Source organism: Equus caballus, chromosome 3 (assembly GCF_041296265.1).
Source record: "Equus caballus isolate H_3958 breed thoroughbred chromosome 3, TB-T2T, whole genome shotgun sequence".
NCBI lineage: Eukaryota > Metazoa > Chordata > Mammalia > Perissodactyla > Equidae > Equus > Equus caballus.
The window spans coordinates 72,045,971-72,062,821 of NC_091686.1; the positions used below are offsets into that span (position 1 = coordinate 72,045,971).

At 37.2% G+C, this 16,851-nt stretch overlaps 1 pseudogene; it reads left to right on the forward strand.

Annotated features, from left to right (window-relative positions):
• The window catches only part of LOC102148523 (UDP-glucuronosyltransferase 2B31-like), a 30,005-nt pseudogene extending 24,316 nt beyond the window's left edge, over positions 1-5,689 (forward strand).
• The last annotated feature ends 11,162 nt before the right edge of the window (positions 5,690-16,851 follow it).

The following is a 16,851-nucleotide window of genomic DNA, read 5'->3' on the forward strand; positions in this document are numbered from 1 at the left end:
ACACAATACCGTCATGTACCACATATCGATGGATTGTCAGCAACACACTGCATGTACCATGGTGTTCCCATAAGATTATTACCACATAGGCAGTTTTGCAGTAGGCTCTACCATCCCAATTTTTAAGTACACTCTTTGGTATTTTCACAATGACAAAATTGCCAAATGACTCATTTTTCAAAATGTATCCTCATCTGAAGTGACACACAATTATAGGGAAGGATTTTACCAGGATGGGCACTTCTTATAGAGTAGCAAGCAGTTGGCATCCCACTGCAGGAAACTCAGACCCTGGGATCTGCATCAGAGAGGTTAGCACCCAAAACTTCTGGCTTAGAAAGCCATTGGTGCTGACAGCCAGGTGACCCCAAGTGCTATGAGAAACAGAGATTCCTCTCTTAAAGGGTTTGTGTGGGGTCTCAATCTCACAGACTCCAAGCAAAACAACAGTAGTTTGAAAAATGCCAATACTATATGTGAAGGAGACTCATTTGTGAATGTAAAACCATTGGCTGGATGGGCTGGATAGTTGAAACACTCCCCAGGGACTGAGAGGCTGGTAGACACCATTGTTGTTCTCCCGCCTCACGTTACAGAACACGTGGTGGTGCTCAGACACAATGGCAAGGAGTTGTGGCACTAATTCACCACCTTGCTGAATCCAGGGAGATATGGCAGTTGCAGCACTCCCCTACTCTCTGGCTGGCATGGGAAGGTGTGAACTCAAGGCATTCTCCTGCTCCCTAGCTAAAGTCTGAGATGCAGGCAGCTATGACATTCCCCCTCTGCCTGGTTGGGGCTGAGGGTGTGATCAGTCAACACTCACCCACTCCCGGCATAAAACCATTCTCTCACTCCTAACCTAAAAGGAGGGCAAGAGCTCAGACAAGGCACTCTTTTGTTGTACTGCTGAAACCTGTGGGCGCACACATTCAAGTCATTTTTGCTCACTGCCTTTTCTGAAGCCAGAGAGCAAGCCCTCGATGCTAAACTCTCAAGCTGCCTAGTTAATGCCAGTAGGCTTGCTCAGTCCACAATCAGGACTCTGCTTGATTTTCTGGCCCTTGTTTTGAGGGAAGCTGGAGTTCTAGAACTCCATGGCACTGTAATAATTGGAAAGACAGTTCTTGGCAGGCCACCACACACTGGGCACTGTACAGACAATAGACTGAAACAATCCCAATTTTCCTGTGAAAAAGGCCTATTAGCAAAGCCTGGAGCTTCACCTTCAGGGACAGGCCTCAGGTTTCCAACACATCTAGAGGCTAAGGTGGCACTTCCAGGGAACTCGAACAGAGAGACATGAACCTTCTGCACATCCTTGACCTCGTTACACCTCAATGAGACTCCCTTAAAAGGAGAAAATACATTCAACATGAGCCCCAATATTTGCAACTACTTCTCAGGGGACATCTCTAGATCTCCTAGTCTGGAGGCCAGCAGGCATTATGTCTGTGGCACCACAGTCCTATATATAGATTTGCCTACTTTCAAAGCTGCTGCCTGAAGGTATGGCTTCTAATCAGACTGAAATTGCATGCTAAATGAGATTCTACCACCTGGAACACTGAAGGTCTGGGCACATACTCAACAACAGGGGTTTGTTAATCAGGAGGTTTACATAACCACAGATATTTGAGAGACAACCAAGAACTAGGATAAGGTTGAATAAGAAGGATGATCACAGATACAAGGCCACTCCATCAAGACTGAGTGAGGTAGCAGTTTCTAATAACATAGAAACTACATGGAGAGCCAAGAAAAATGAAAAAAAACAAAGAATATGCTTCAAAAAAAGAAATAAGACAAACCCTCAGAAAAAAAGACCTCAATGATACAAATATAAATAATCTACCTGACAAAGAATGAAAAGTAGTGGTCATTAGGACACTCATTGAACTCAATAGACCAATGGATGGACACAGCAAAAACATCAACAAAGAGGTAGAAAATATTTGAAAGAACCAATCAGATCTGAACAATACAATAACTGAAATGAAAAATACACTAGAGGGATCCAATAGCAGGTAAGATGATACAGAAGTAGAAATTAGTGGGCTGGAAAACAGGATAGAAAAAATCATCCCATGAAAACAGCAAAAAGAATGAATTTTTTAAAAATGAGAAAAGTTTAAGGGACTTCTGGGACAATTTCAAGCATACTGACATTTGCATTATAGTTGTCCTAAAGGGAGAAAAAAGAAAGAAAGGTACAGAAAATTTATTTGAAGAAATAATGGCTGAAAACTTCCCTAACCTGGAGAAGGAAACAGACACGACTATTCAGGAAGCACAGAGAGTCTCAAACAAGGCAAAGCCAAAGCGATCCGCACACCAAGATACACATAATTAGAATGCCAAAACTTAAAGAGAGAAGTTTAATAGCAGCAAGAAAAACACAACTAGTTACCTACAAGGGAACACCCATAAGGCTCTCAGCTGATGTTTCAGCAGAAACTTCACAGCCCAGAAGGGAGTAGCATGATATAGCCAAAGTGCTGAAAGGAAAAATCTTACAACCAAGAATCCTCTAATTGGTGAGGTTATCATTCAGAATTGAAGGAGAGATAAAGAGTTTCTCAGACAAGCCAAAACTAAGAGTTCACCACCACTAAAGCAGCCCTACAAGAAATATTAAAGAGACTTCTTTAACAGAAAAGAAAAGGACATAACTAGAAATAAAAACAATATATATGAAAAGAAAAAACCTTACTGGTAAAAGCAATTGCATATTAAAGGTAGTGGATCAACTACTTATAAAACTACTGTGAAGGCTAAAAGACAAAAGTAGTAGACTCAACCCTAACTACATTAAGGGACACACAAAATAAAAAGATATAAAATATGACATCAAAAGCATAAACCTTGAGTGGTATGAGTAAGAATGTGGAGCTTTTTGACTATGCTCTAACTTGAATGACATTAAAGCTGAAATGGACTGCTATATATGTGGATTGCTGTATATAAAACTCATGATAGGGGCTGGCCCGGTGGCACAACAGTTAAGTTCGCACATTCTGCTTCTCAGCAGCCCAGGATTCACCAGTTCAGAGCCTGGGTGTGAACATGACACTGCTTGGCAAGCCATGCTGCAGTAGGCGTCCCACATATAAAGTGGAGGAAGATGGGCATGGATGTTAGCTCAGGGCCAGTCTTCCTCAGCAAAAAGAGGAGGACTGGCAGTAGTTAGCTCAGGGCTAATCTTCCTCAAAAAAAAAAGAAAAAAAACACAAGAAAAAGCCTCATGATAACCACAAACCAAAAACATATAATAGATGCCCAAAAACTAAAGAGAGAGGAATCCAAACATAAGACTAAAAAGTGCATCAAGACACAAGGTAAGAGATCAAGAAAAAAATAAAAGAATACAGAAGAACTTCAAAAACAACCAGAAAAAAACACTAAGAAAATGGCAATCAGTACATATCTATTAATAATGACTTTAAATGTCAGTTGATTAAATGATCCAATCAAAAGACATATCTCCAAAAACAAAAGTCATGTCTTCAATGGTGAATTCTTCTGAACATTTAAAGAAGAGTTGAGACTAATCTCTTTCAGATTATTCCCAAAAGTTGAAGAGGAAGAAATGCTTCCAAGCTCATTTTACAAGGCCAAAATTACCCTATCAAAACTAGACAAAAATGACATGAAATAAATTACAGGCCAATATCTCTAATAAACATAGATTCAAAAATCTTCAACAAAATATTAGCAAATCCAATTCACAATACATTAAAAGAATCATACACCATGATCAGATAGGATGCATCCCAGGGAAGCAAGGATGATTCAGCATCCACGAATCAGTCAACATGATACACCACATTATCAAAGGATAAAAATCTTACAATCTCCTCTAAGATGCAGAGAAAGTATTTGACAAAATTTAACATCCATTTACAATAAAAACCTTCAAATAGTCAGCATAGAGGGGACAAATCTCAACATGATAAAGGCCATATGTGACAAACACACAGCTAACATCATACTCAATGATGAAAGCTGAAAGTTTTTCCTCAGATCACGAACAAGACAAGGATGCCCAATATACTCACTTTGTCTCCGTAATGTATTAGCAGTCCTTGCCATAGCAATAAGGCAAGAAAAAGGAATAAAAGGCATTCAGATTGGACAGGAAGAAGTAAAACTGTCACTATTTGCACATGACATGATACTATATTCTATATGCAGTCATATGCCACATAACCTTGCTTTGGTCAAAAATAGATCACGTAGATGACAGTGATTTCATAAGATTATGATTGGGAATAATAAGATTAAGATAAGATTGGTAAGGAAGAAGTAAAACGGTCACTGTGTGCAGGTGACATGATAATATATACAGCAATGTGCTGCATAACACAAACTTAGCTTTGCGTAAGTACACTCCATGATGTTTGTACAATAATGAAATAACCTAATAGCACAAATCTTAGACCATACCATTGCTGTTAAGCAATTCAGGACAGGTATAAAAAAGGTACAGTATAGAAGCCACCAAAGACTCTGCCAAAAAAACTATTAGAACTAATAAATGCATTTGGTAAAATTGCAAGACACAAAATTAATACACAAAAATTAGTTGTATTTCTATATACTAACAATAAATTATCTGAAAGAGAAATTAAGAAAGTAATCACATTTAAAATTGCATCAAAACGAATAGCATAAGCAGTGATATCAGCATGATGATGTAGTGAGTTATTCCCTGTCACTTCCCTCTAAGTTACAATCAATTGGATATCCATTGACCAACAGAGGATGTCTGACACAACACAACAGGACACCTAAGAGATCCATGCATCTATACCTCTGAAGGGAGGTGGACTGGACACCTGGAAGGGACTGCAACTAAGAAAGCAGACCCTCCTCCCCCAGCAGTAGCCATACAGAACAATTCCACTAGCACATATGCCTGTGAGCAGACACTGTGGGAGTAAAAACAAGAGATATGGCTTAGTATCCGCCCTTCTCCCAGTGGTTCGAGCATGCATGCCTGTGAATTCAGACTGCAGGAACCTAAACAGAATGTGTGACCAAGTCCATAACCTTGCCCTGTGGATGCAGTGTGTGTGCCCTCTCTCCCTACTCTTACAATGGACAGGTCTTTCCAACAGTGTGAGCAATATACAAAACACTGATATTCCTGGGGCAGGGCCCACTGACCTGAAACTTCAAAAGACAACAGCTGGCAACAGAGACCAGAGTCTGCATGAGTGAGCAGCAACAACAACCTCTCCCACTTTAGCCTCTGCTCTTGCCCAGAAGTAGCAAGTAGAACCTACAACCAGAGGCTTCAGGACCCACTGCAGAACTGGTGACACATCCTCCAGTGGCAGCACCCTGACACTGAGTCCACCAGAAAGGGGAGCAGTATACAAGTCCCCAGAACCCCAGACCCCAAGCAGTGACAGCCACACGCATGAACCACACACTCCTAAATGGTATAGCCCAAACCCCAAAATCTGGGAGCAGCAGCACAGATGGTGCATGGAGGAGCATTATCCGAGCCTGTGGAGAGGCCCTGGAGAGCCTGTGGAGTAATATGAGACCCAAGAGACCCCAGAAGCAGCAGAAGTGCTTACAGCCTTTTGATCTCACTGGGGACCACTGAGGCTGCAGTAACATCATAAGTAGCAATGCACCAGCAACCTCAGAGGAACAAGAAGCACAAAAAGGACAATGATCATGTCTCTAGCAGAGGCAGAGGAGAGTGGAAAGTGCAGGCTCTCAAATACAATCAGAAGCAGCGCAGAACCAAAGTAACCAAAGCATTACCCAAATAAGAAAGGTGGTTACTGAGGAAGTGACATCAGCATCATGGTGGAGTAAGACATTCCCTTGGTCTCTCCCCTCTAAGTTACACCAGTCAGACATCAAGTGACCAACAAAGGACTCCCCACACAGCACATCAGAAAGCCTGAGTCATTCATGCATCTATACACCTGAAATTGGGTGGACTGGACCTCCAGGAGGCAGTGGCACTAGGGGGGCATCCCCCTTTCCCCCAGCAGCCGTGATCTGTAACGTGGATGCGCACGCTGTTGTGCACCTTAGTGACGACAGGCTGCAAGGGCCAATACGGCACTTGTGGCTTGGCCCCTGCACTGTACCCAGTGGGGATTGGTTGCTAGTGCATGCATCCTGAGGCTCTAGGACACAGAGTAGGACCAGTTATCAGCTCCCTTTTCCCAGAAGTGTCACCAGTTTTTCCAACAATAGGGCCTATATCCAAGGAGTGAATTCCTACAAGCAGGGGCAGAGTCTCCTGATCTGAAGTTTCAGAGCAGATCATGAGCTTGCAATGTGCAAGCGATGGTACCCAGAGGCTGTGGCTCCTGCCTCTCCCAGTAGTAGTAGGTGGAAAAAACATCCTGAGGCTTCAGAACACACAGTGGAGCTGGTGACAAAGCCCCATCCTCCAATGGTGGGGCCAGCCTGTCTAGTAGTTGGGACTCCATTCAAGGATTAAATTTCCCCAGCAGGGGTGAGATCTTCTGATCTGAGTTTTCAGAGCAGATCATTAGTGATCGTGTGCCAGTGCAAACAACCAAAAGCTGTGCCCCTCCCAACAGTGACAGGTGGCTCGCACATCCTGAGGATTCAGGACACAGAGAGAAGTAGGCTACGTGGTCCCCTCCCTCTCCCATTGCAGTAACACCAGTCTTTTAGCAATGGGGACTACATCCAAGGTGTAAATTTCCTCGGCAGGCATGGGGTGCCCCAACTTGATGTGTCAAAAAGCACACCAGTGGGCTGCATTGACAGGAGACTACATGACCAGCAGCTTCAACCTGAGCAGAACCTGAAATCCAGCCCCCAGTGGCAGCACTCGACACTGGATCTAACACCAACATGCACTTCATTAAAATAGTTGGGCCCCTGACAACAATAATGAAACCTGTGAACACAGAGCCCCTGAAAGTGCTTCTGCCAGCAACCCCAGATAATCAAGGAGCAGGAAGGCCAGTGGTGCATGGGACTGCAGCACCTGAGCCTGTGGGAAACCCCTGGAGGATGACCAGGGCAACATGAGACCCAGGTGGCCCCAGAAGCAACAGTAGTGCCCACAGCCTGGTGAGCCCAGTGGCAACAACTGAGATTATAGCAATATTGAAACCAGCAAGACATTGGCAACCTCAGAGGCACACGTAACACAAGGACAATACCTCTAGCAGAAGCAGTGGAATGTAGAAAGTGAAGGCTGTCAAATACAACCAGAAGCAGCTCACAACAAAAGTTACCAGAGCTATACACAAATGAGAAAGATGGTTACTACCACAAAAGTGCAGGCAGAGGATAAATTTATCAAATATCATGCAGAACTACAGTAACATGACAGAACAGATGAGGAATGACAGCTCTTCAAAAATCAGATTTGAAGTCACAGAAGATTGCAATCTGAATGGGAAAGAATTCAAAATGGCTGTCATAAAGAAACTCAAGGAGGTACAAGAAAATCCTGAAAGACAATTCAATGAGTTTAGACATAATGTTAATGAACAGAAGGAATAGTGCACCAAAGAGATTGAAGCTCTAAAACAAACAAATAAACAAAACAAACAAAAGTTCTGGAGATGAAGAACACAATTAGTGAAATATAAAATAGTGTAGCAAGCATAAAAAATAGAGGACACATTATGGAGGAGAGGTCCATTCAGCTAGACAATAGAAACCTAGAAATGATCCAGGTAGAAGAGGAGAGAAAACAAAGATGTTTTTCAAATGAAGAAATTAAACAAGAAATATCTGACTCAGTTAGGAAAAGAAAGATAAAGATTAAAGGTATCCCAGAGGAAGAGAGGGAGAATGGAACAGAGAGCTTATTCAAATAAATAATAGCAGAGAACTACCCAAACTTGGGGAAAAAAATGAATATACAAGTAAGCAAGCTAATAGAACTCCTACGTCTGTCAATGCAACAAGACCTTCTCCAAGGCATATAATAGTGGAACTGTCAAAAGTTAACGACAATGAAGAAATATTAAGGGAAATTAGAGAGAAGAAAATAACCTTCAAGGAACCCCCATTAGACTACTGACATACCTAAAAGGAGAAATTGATGACAACACAATGGTAGTAGGGGACCGTAACACCCCACCTATATCAATGTATAGGTCATCCAGACAAGAAAACAAGGAAATAGTGACCTTAAATGAAACACTACATGAGATGGACTGAATAGATATATATAGAACATTGCATCAAAAATAGCAGAATTCAGGTTATCCTGAAGTGCATATGGAACATTCTCAAAGATAGACCATATGATGGGAAACTATTAAATCCAATAAATTTAAGAGGATTGAAAGCATATCCATGATCTTTTCTAATCACACTGATGTGAAAGTAGGAATCAACCACAAGAAAAACTCTGGGAAAGTCACAAATATATGAACACTAAGCAACATGCTACTGAACAACTGTTGGACAATGAAGAAACAAAAGGAGAAATCAAAAAATACCTAGAGACAAATGAAAATGAAAACAACACATGCCAATATTTATGATAAGCAACAAAAGCAGTACTGAGAGGGAAATTTATAGCAATCCAAGCCTACCTCAACAAACAAGATAAATCTGAAATAAACAAGCCTACCCTACACCTAAAAGAACTGGGAAAAGAAAAAAGTGCAGAGTTAGTAGAAGGAAGGAAATAATAGAAAGAGCAGAAATAAACAAAATAAAAAATAGAAAAATAATAGAAAGGATCAATGAAACTAAGAGCTGGTTCTTTTTAAGAAGATAAACAAAATTGACAAACCCTTAGCCAGACTCCCTAAGAAAAGTAGAGAGAAGACTCAAATAAGCAAAATTATAAATGAATGAGGTGTTCACTATAATGGACACCACAGAATTACAAAGGATTATAAGAGAATAGTACAAAAAGCCATATGCCAACAAACTGGATAACCTGAAGGAAATGAGTAACTTCTCAGAACTGTTCAACCTCCCAAAACTGAATTGAGAAGAAATAGAGAATCTGAATAGACCAAAAACAAGCAAAGATATTGAAACAATAATCAAAAACCTGCCAAAAAAATGTCCAGGACCAGAGAACTTCTCTGGTGAATTCTACCAAACATTCAAAGATGATTTAATTCCTACCTTTCTCAACTATTCTGAAAAATTGAAGAGGATGAGAGAATTCCAAACTCATTTTAAAGGCCAACATTACTCTGACACGAAAAACAGACAAGGACAACACAAGACAAGGGCAAAAAATAGAAATTACAGGCCAATATCACTGACGGACATAGACGCGAACATTCTGAACAAAACATCAGCAAATTGGATACAACAGTACATTACAAGGATCATACATCATGATCAAGGGGAATTTATTCCAGGGATGCAGGGATGGTTCGGCATCCACAGTTAATGTGATACACCACATTAACAAAATGAAGCATAAAAATCACATGATCATCTTAATAGATGCAGAGAAACATTTGACAAGATCCAACACTAATTTATGATAAAAACTCTAAAGAAAATTGATATAGAAGGAAGAAATAACATAATAAAGGACATAAATTGAAAAGCCATAGCCAACATCAAAGTCAACAGAGAAAAACTGAATATGGCTTCTCTGAGAACAGGAACAATATAAGGATGCCAACTCTTGTCATTTTGTATTTAAAGTAGTATTGGAAGTTCTAGCAAGAGTCATTACACAAGAAAAAGAAATAAAACGTATCCAAATTAGAAAGGTAGATGTGAAACTGTCACAATTTGCTGATGAAATGATTCTATAAAGAGAAAACCCTAAAGAATCCTCCAAAAAACTATTAGGAATAATCGACAAAAACAGTAAAGTTGCAGGATACAAAATCAACATAAAAAAATCAGTTACATTTCTATACACTTACACTGAACTGGCAGAAAGAGAAGTCAAGAATACAATACCATTTACAATTGAAAAAAGAGAACAAAATACCTTGGAATAAATATAACCAACGATATGAAAGACCTATACAGTGAAGAGCATAAGACATTGTTGAGAGAAATCTTAGAAGACATAAAGAAATGGAAAGATATTCTGTGCTCATGGATTGGAAGAATAAACATAGTTAAAGCACCTAAAGCAAATTACAGATTCAATGCAATATCATTCAGAATCCCCATGACATTCTCCATGGAAATAGAACAAAGAATACTAAAATTTATATCGAACAACTAAAGGCCCTGAATAGCCAAAGCAATCCTGAGAAAAAATATCGAAGCTGAAGGTAATACCCTCTTGAGTTCAAAGTATGCTACAAAGGTGTAGTAATCAAACAGTATTCCAGCAGTAGAAAAACAGACACACAGATCAGTGCAGAAGAACTGAGAGCCCAGAAATAAAACCACATATATATGGACAGCTAATCTTTGTCAAAGAAGCCAAGAACATACAACGGAGAAAGGAAAGTCTCTGCAATAAATGGTGTTGGGGAAGTGGACAACCACATGCAAAAGAATGAAGGTAGGCCATAATCTTACACCATAAACAAAAATTAACTCAAAATGATTAAAGACTTGAATGTAAGACCTGAAACCATAAAACTTCTAGAAGAAAACATAAGCAGTATGTTCTTTGACATTGGTCTTAGGGGTAGTTTTCATATATCATGTGTTCTGAGGGAAGGGAAACAAAAGAAAAACTAAACAAACGGGACTACATCAGACTGAAAAACTTCTACATGCCAACAGAAACTATCAACAGAACAAGAAGACAACGCACCCCCAAGGAGGAAATATTTGCAAATCATATATCTGATGAGGGGCTAATTTCCAAAATGTGTAAAGAACTCATACAACTCAACAAGAACAAACTGAAGAACCTCATCCAAAAAAAGGCACAGGATATGGACAAACATTTTTCCAAAGAAGATATACCGATGATCAACAGGCACATGAAGAAATGTTCAACATCACCAACAATTAGGAAAATGCAAATCAAAACTACACTGAGATATGCCTTAGACATGTCAGAATGGCTAAAATTAACAAGACAAGAAATAATCATTGGAGAAGATGTGGAGAAAAGGGAAGACTCAAATTAAAACTACCATATAATCCAGCTATTCCTCTCCTGGGTGTTTATGCAAAGAACGCAAAATAATTCAAAAAGATGTATGCACCTCTATGTTCATTGCAGCATTATTCTCAATAGTTCTCAATAACCAAGATATGGAAGCATCTCAAGTGCCCATCACAAATGAATGGACACAGAAGGTGTGAGATATATATATATATATATATATATATATATATATATATATATATATATATATATTCATTGTGTGTATGTGTGTGTGTGTGTGTGTGTGTGTGTATGTATGTGTATTCTCAATAGCCCAGATGTGGAAGCAACTCAAGTGCCCATCACAAATGGTTGGACAAAGAAGGTGTGATTGATATATATATATATATATATATGTATGTATGTGTGTATATATATATATATATATATATATATATATGTTCATTGTGTGTGTGTGTATATATATATATGTATATATGTGTGTGTGTGTATACAATGTGTGTATATATACATACAATGAAATAAGCTTCAGCCATAAAATCGACAAAATCATGGCATTTGCAACAAAGTGGATGGACATTGAGGGTATTATGCTAAGCAAATTTTCAGACAGAGAAAGACAAATATCCCATGATTTCACTCATATGTGGAAGATAAGCAAACAAGCACATAGATAAGGAGAATAGACTGGTGGTTACCAGAGGGGAAGGAGATGAGGGAGGGAAAAATGGTAAAGAGCACATATGTATGGGGACAGAAAAAACTAGATTATTGGTGGTGAACATGATGCATTCTATACAGAAACTCAAATATAATAACGTACATCTGAAATTTGTAAGTTTTAAGCCAATATGAGCTCTAAAAATTAATTTTTTAAAAATAGAATAAAACACCTAGGAATGAATTTGAACAAGACGTAAAAGACATGTACTCTGAAAAATATAAGACGTTTATAAAAGAAATAGAAGATAACACAAACGGAACGACATGCTGTACTCATGGATGGGAAAAATTTTCATTAAAATGCCCATACTACCCAAAGAAATTTACAGATTTAATGTAACCCCTATCAAAATACCAATGGTATTTTTCACAGAAATACATCAGAGAATCCTAAAATTTGTGTGGAATCGCAAATGACCCGAAATAGCCAAGCAATCTTGAGAAAGAACAATAAAGCTGGAGGAATCATGTTGCCTGATCAAGACTATATTAAGAAGCTATAGCAATCAAAAAAGTATGGTAGCATCACAAAAGCAGACACAAAGACCAATGAAACAAAATAGAGAGCGAAGAAATAAAGTCTTGCATATGTGGTCATTTAATCTATGACAAAGAAGCTCAGGATATACAGTGAAGAACAGACAGTTGTTTCAATAGATGGTGCTGGGAAAACGGAGCAGCTACAAGGAAAAGAATGAAACTGGACCACTATCTTATACCATATACAAAAATAAATTCAAAACAGTTTAAAGATTTGAGTGTAAGGCCTGAAACCATAAAACTCCTGGCAGAAAGCTTAAGCAGTACATTCTTTGACATCAGTCTGAGTAATAATTTTTAGACCAGTCTCCTTAGGCAATAGAAATGAGAGAAAAAAATAAATTAATGGAACTACATCAAACTAAAAACATTTTGTACAGTGAAGGAAACCATTCACAAAACAAAAAGGCAACCTACTGAGTGGGAAAAGATTTTTGCAAATCATATACTTGATATGGGATTAATATTCAAAATATACAAAGAACTTACACAACTTAACATCAAATAAACAGCAGATCAAAGTAAAAAATTGACAGAGGGCCTAAATAGACATTTGTCCAAAGAAGACATACAGACAGCCAACAGGCACTCAAAAGGATGCTCAATATCACTAATCATCAGGCAAATCAGATCAAAACCACAAGGAAATTCACCTCACACCAGTAAGAATGGCTATTATAAAAAAGAAAAGAAAAAACAAGTACTAGTGAGGCTGTGGAAAACAGGGAACTCTCGTACACTGTTGCTGGGAATGTAAAATTAGTGAAGGAACTATGGAAAACAGTATGAAGATTCCTCAAAAAATTAAAAATAGAAATAACATACAATCCAGCAATTCCTCTTCTGGGTATTCATCTGAAACGAATGAAAACATTATCTTGAAAAGATATAGGCACTGCTATGTTCAATGGAGCGTTATTTACAATAGCCCAAATATGGAAGCAACCAAAGTGTCCATCAACAGATGAATGGATAAAGATGTGAGATATGTATTTATAAATACAATGAATATTATTCAGCCATAAAAAAGAATAAAATCTTGCCATTTGCAACATCATGGATGGAAAAATGTGTTATTCTAAATGAAATAAGACAGAGAAAGACAATTACAATATGACTTCACTAATAGTGGAATCTAAAACACAAAACAAATGAATGAACAAAACAAATGAATGAACAAAACAGAAACAGACTCATAGATAAAGAAAAAAAACTGGTAGTTTCCAGAGGGGACACAGGTTGGTGGGCACGCAAAATAGGTGAAGTGGATTAATACGTACAAACTGCTAGTTATAAAATAAGTCACGGGGATGTAATGAGCAGTAGAGGGAATATAGTCAATAATATTGTGTTAACTTGGTATGATAGATGAGAAATAGACTCATCGTGGTGATCATTTCATAATACACATAAATACCAAATCACTATGATATGCACCTGAAACTAATATGATATTGTATATCAATTATACTTCAATTAAAAGAAAAGAAATTCCAGTACTAGTGGGTGCAGATAAGATCAACTATTAAATTAACTCAAAAAGAAAGAGAAAAACTGAATAGGACAATTAAAAAAAGATTGAATTAGTAATCAAAATTACCTACAAAGAAAAGCTCATGCCAAGTTGGTTTCACTGATGAATTTCACTTAGAATTAATATCAATTCTTTGAAAAAATTCTCCAGAAAATGGAAAAGGAGGAAACACTTGCTAGGATATTCAGTGAGGCCCTGATATTAAAAACACACATAGATATGACAAGAAAAGAACACTACAGACCAAAATCTCCTATGAATGTAGATACAAACGTCATCAACAATATGCGAGCAAACCAAAATCAGAAATATACAAAAATGATACTACTCCAAGAAAAACTGGAATTTATCCTAGGATGCAAGGCTGCTGTAGCAACTGAAAAATCATTAATATGATATACCATTATCAATAAAATGAAAGAGAAGAACTGCATGATCATCTCAATAAATGCAGAAAAATCATTGGAAAAAATCCAATACCTTTCATGATGAAAATACTCAGTGAACTAGGAACAGAGAGAAACTTTCTCAAATAAGTAAAAGGTATGTACATAAAACCCACAGTAGACATCATACTAGATGGTGAAACACTAAATGTTTTTTCTCTAAGATAAGGAATAGGATGAGGACATCCACTGTCATCATTTCTACTCGACTACTTATTGGAGATTCAAGCCAAGACATATGGGAATAACATAAAATAAAGAAACACACATTGTAAAGGAAGATGTAAAACTACTTCTATTGGCAGATGAAACGATTTTACATGGAGAAAATGTTTGAGAATTCACTGGAAAATATACAATATACCATTGCAATAAACAATCCAAAATGAATTTAAGGAAACAATGCCACCACAGTCATAATCCCTTAATAACAGGGATATATTCTGACAAATGCGTCATTAGGCGATTTTGACATTGTAAGAACATCATAGAGTGCACTTACACAACTTAGATGGTATTGCCTATGACACACTTAGGGTATATGGTAAAATCTTATGGGATCACCAGTGAATATGCAGTCCCTCGACTGAAATGTCGATATGAGATCATGACTGTATAATAGCAACAAAAAAATAAAATACTTGGGAATAAATTTAACAAGAAAATTTCAACCTTATACTGTGTAAACTACAAAACATTGTAAAATGTATTAAAGAGATCTAAATAAAAGACATCTCATATTCTAAGATCAAAACACTTAATATTGTTTTAATGGCAATTCTCCACAAATTGATACACAAATTCAACAAAACCTCTATCAAAATCCCAGCTGATTTCTTTACATGAATTGCCAAACTAATCCTAAAATTCACATAGATATTCAAAGGACCTAAAACTTATCAAATAATCTTGAAAAGACAGAACGAAGTTGGAGGAATTATACTAATTGATTTCAAAGCCAACAACAAACAACACTATTCAAGAGAGTTTGATACAGACATACAGAAAAGCAAATAAATCAACAAAATAGACATTGGAATTCAGAAATATACTCACACATTGATGATCAAGTGATTTTTGACAAAGGAATGAGCATTCTTTTAAACAAATTCTTCAAATGAAGCTAAAAGCTACATGTAAAACAATGAGGTCAGACCACCTACCTCAAACCATATATAAAAATTCAAAATGGATCAAAAGCCTAAATGTAAAAATAAAACTATAAGCCTCTTATGGAAAAACATAGGTAAAACATTTTGATATTGGGATTGGCAATGATTTCTTATATGACACCAAAAGCACAACAACCAAATTACAAATAGAGAAACTGGACTTCATCAAAACTTAAAACTTTTGTTCTATAAAGCACACCATAAAGAAAGTGAAAAGACAACCTGCATAATTAAAGATATATTTACAAATCATAAATTTCACAAGGGATGTATATACAAAATATAACTGAAAGGATCTTATAATTGAGTAATAAGAAGATAAATAATTCAATTAAAAATTACACAGAGGTTCTGAATAGATATTTCTCCATGAAAGGTATACAAGTGTTGAACAAACATATGCAAAGGTGTTTGACACTATTAAGATGAGGGAAAAATAACAAATGACATGAAATATGACTTCACTCCCACTGATATAATTAGACAAAATAACAAGTGTTGGCGAGGATATGGAGAAATTCAAACCATTATATGTTGCTAGTGGAAATGGAAAATGGTGCATTCACTTTTGAAAATGGTATGCCATATCCTCAAAGGTGAAACACAGAGTTACCATATGCCCCAGAAATTCTACTTCTAGGTATATAAGCAAGAGAAAGGAAAATATGTTCATTTAAAACTTTTATGTGAATGTTAATGACGTTATTCATAATATTCAGAAAATGCAGAACAAATTGTTGGTCGACTTATGAATGACTAAACAAAATAGGGGATGTACATACTACGGAATATTATTTTCCAATAAAAAGGAATGAAGGTTGACATGTTACAACATGGATGAACCTTAAAAATGTTATGCTAAAATACAGGAGTAAGTCACAAAAGACCACATATTGCATGATTCCATTCATAAGAAATGTTCAGAATAGACAAATCTAAAGACAGAAACTAGATTAATGGTTGAATGAGGCTTGAGGGTGGCAGAGAGATGAGGCAGTTCCACCTAAAGGGTAAAGGTTTATTGATGATGAAAATGCTCTTCAATTGATTGTTGTGGTGGTTGCACAATTCTGTGAATATACTATGAACTATTGAACTGTATACTTTAAGGTTCAACAAGACTGCAGACACAATTGCATCTCACTTGCCACTTGTTCTTGACAATCTTCCAAATATAGCTGACTTACAAATACAAGAGTATCACCTCTTCGCAGACAATAGTACTTTTAAGTTAAAACAGATATTAAACACATGTATACAAACAAAGTCATCTACTTTTTGCTTTTCCACTTGCTATCCAAATGCTCTGACTGTCCATATCATCTATTTACTTTGAGCTGTAGGAGTTATATTTTAACTTCCTGATTGATTTCTCCTTAAATTTAAGCCTGAGCAATGGTACAA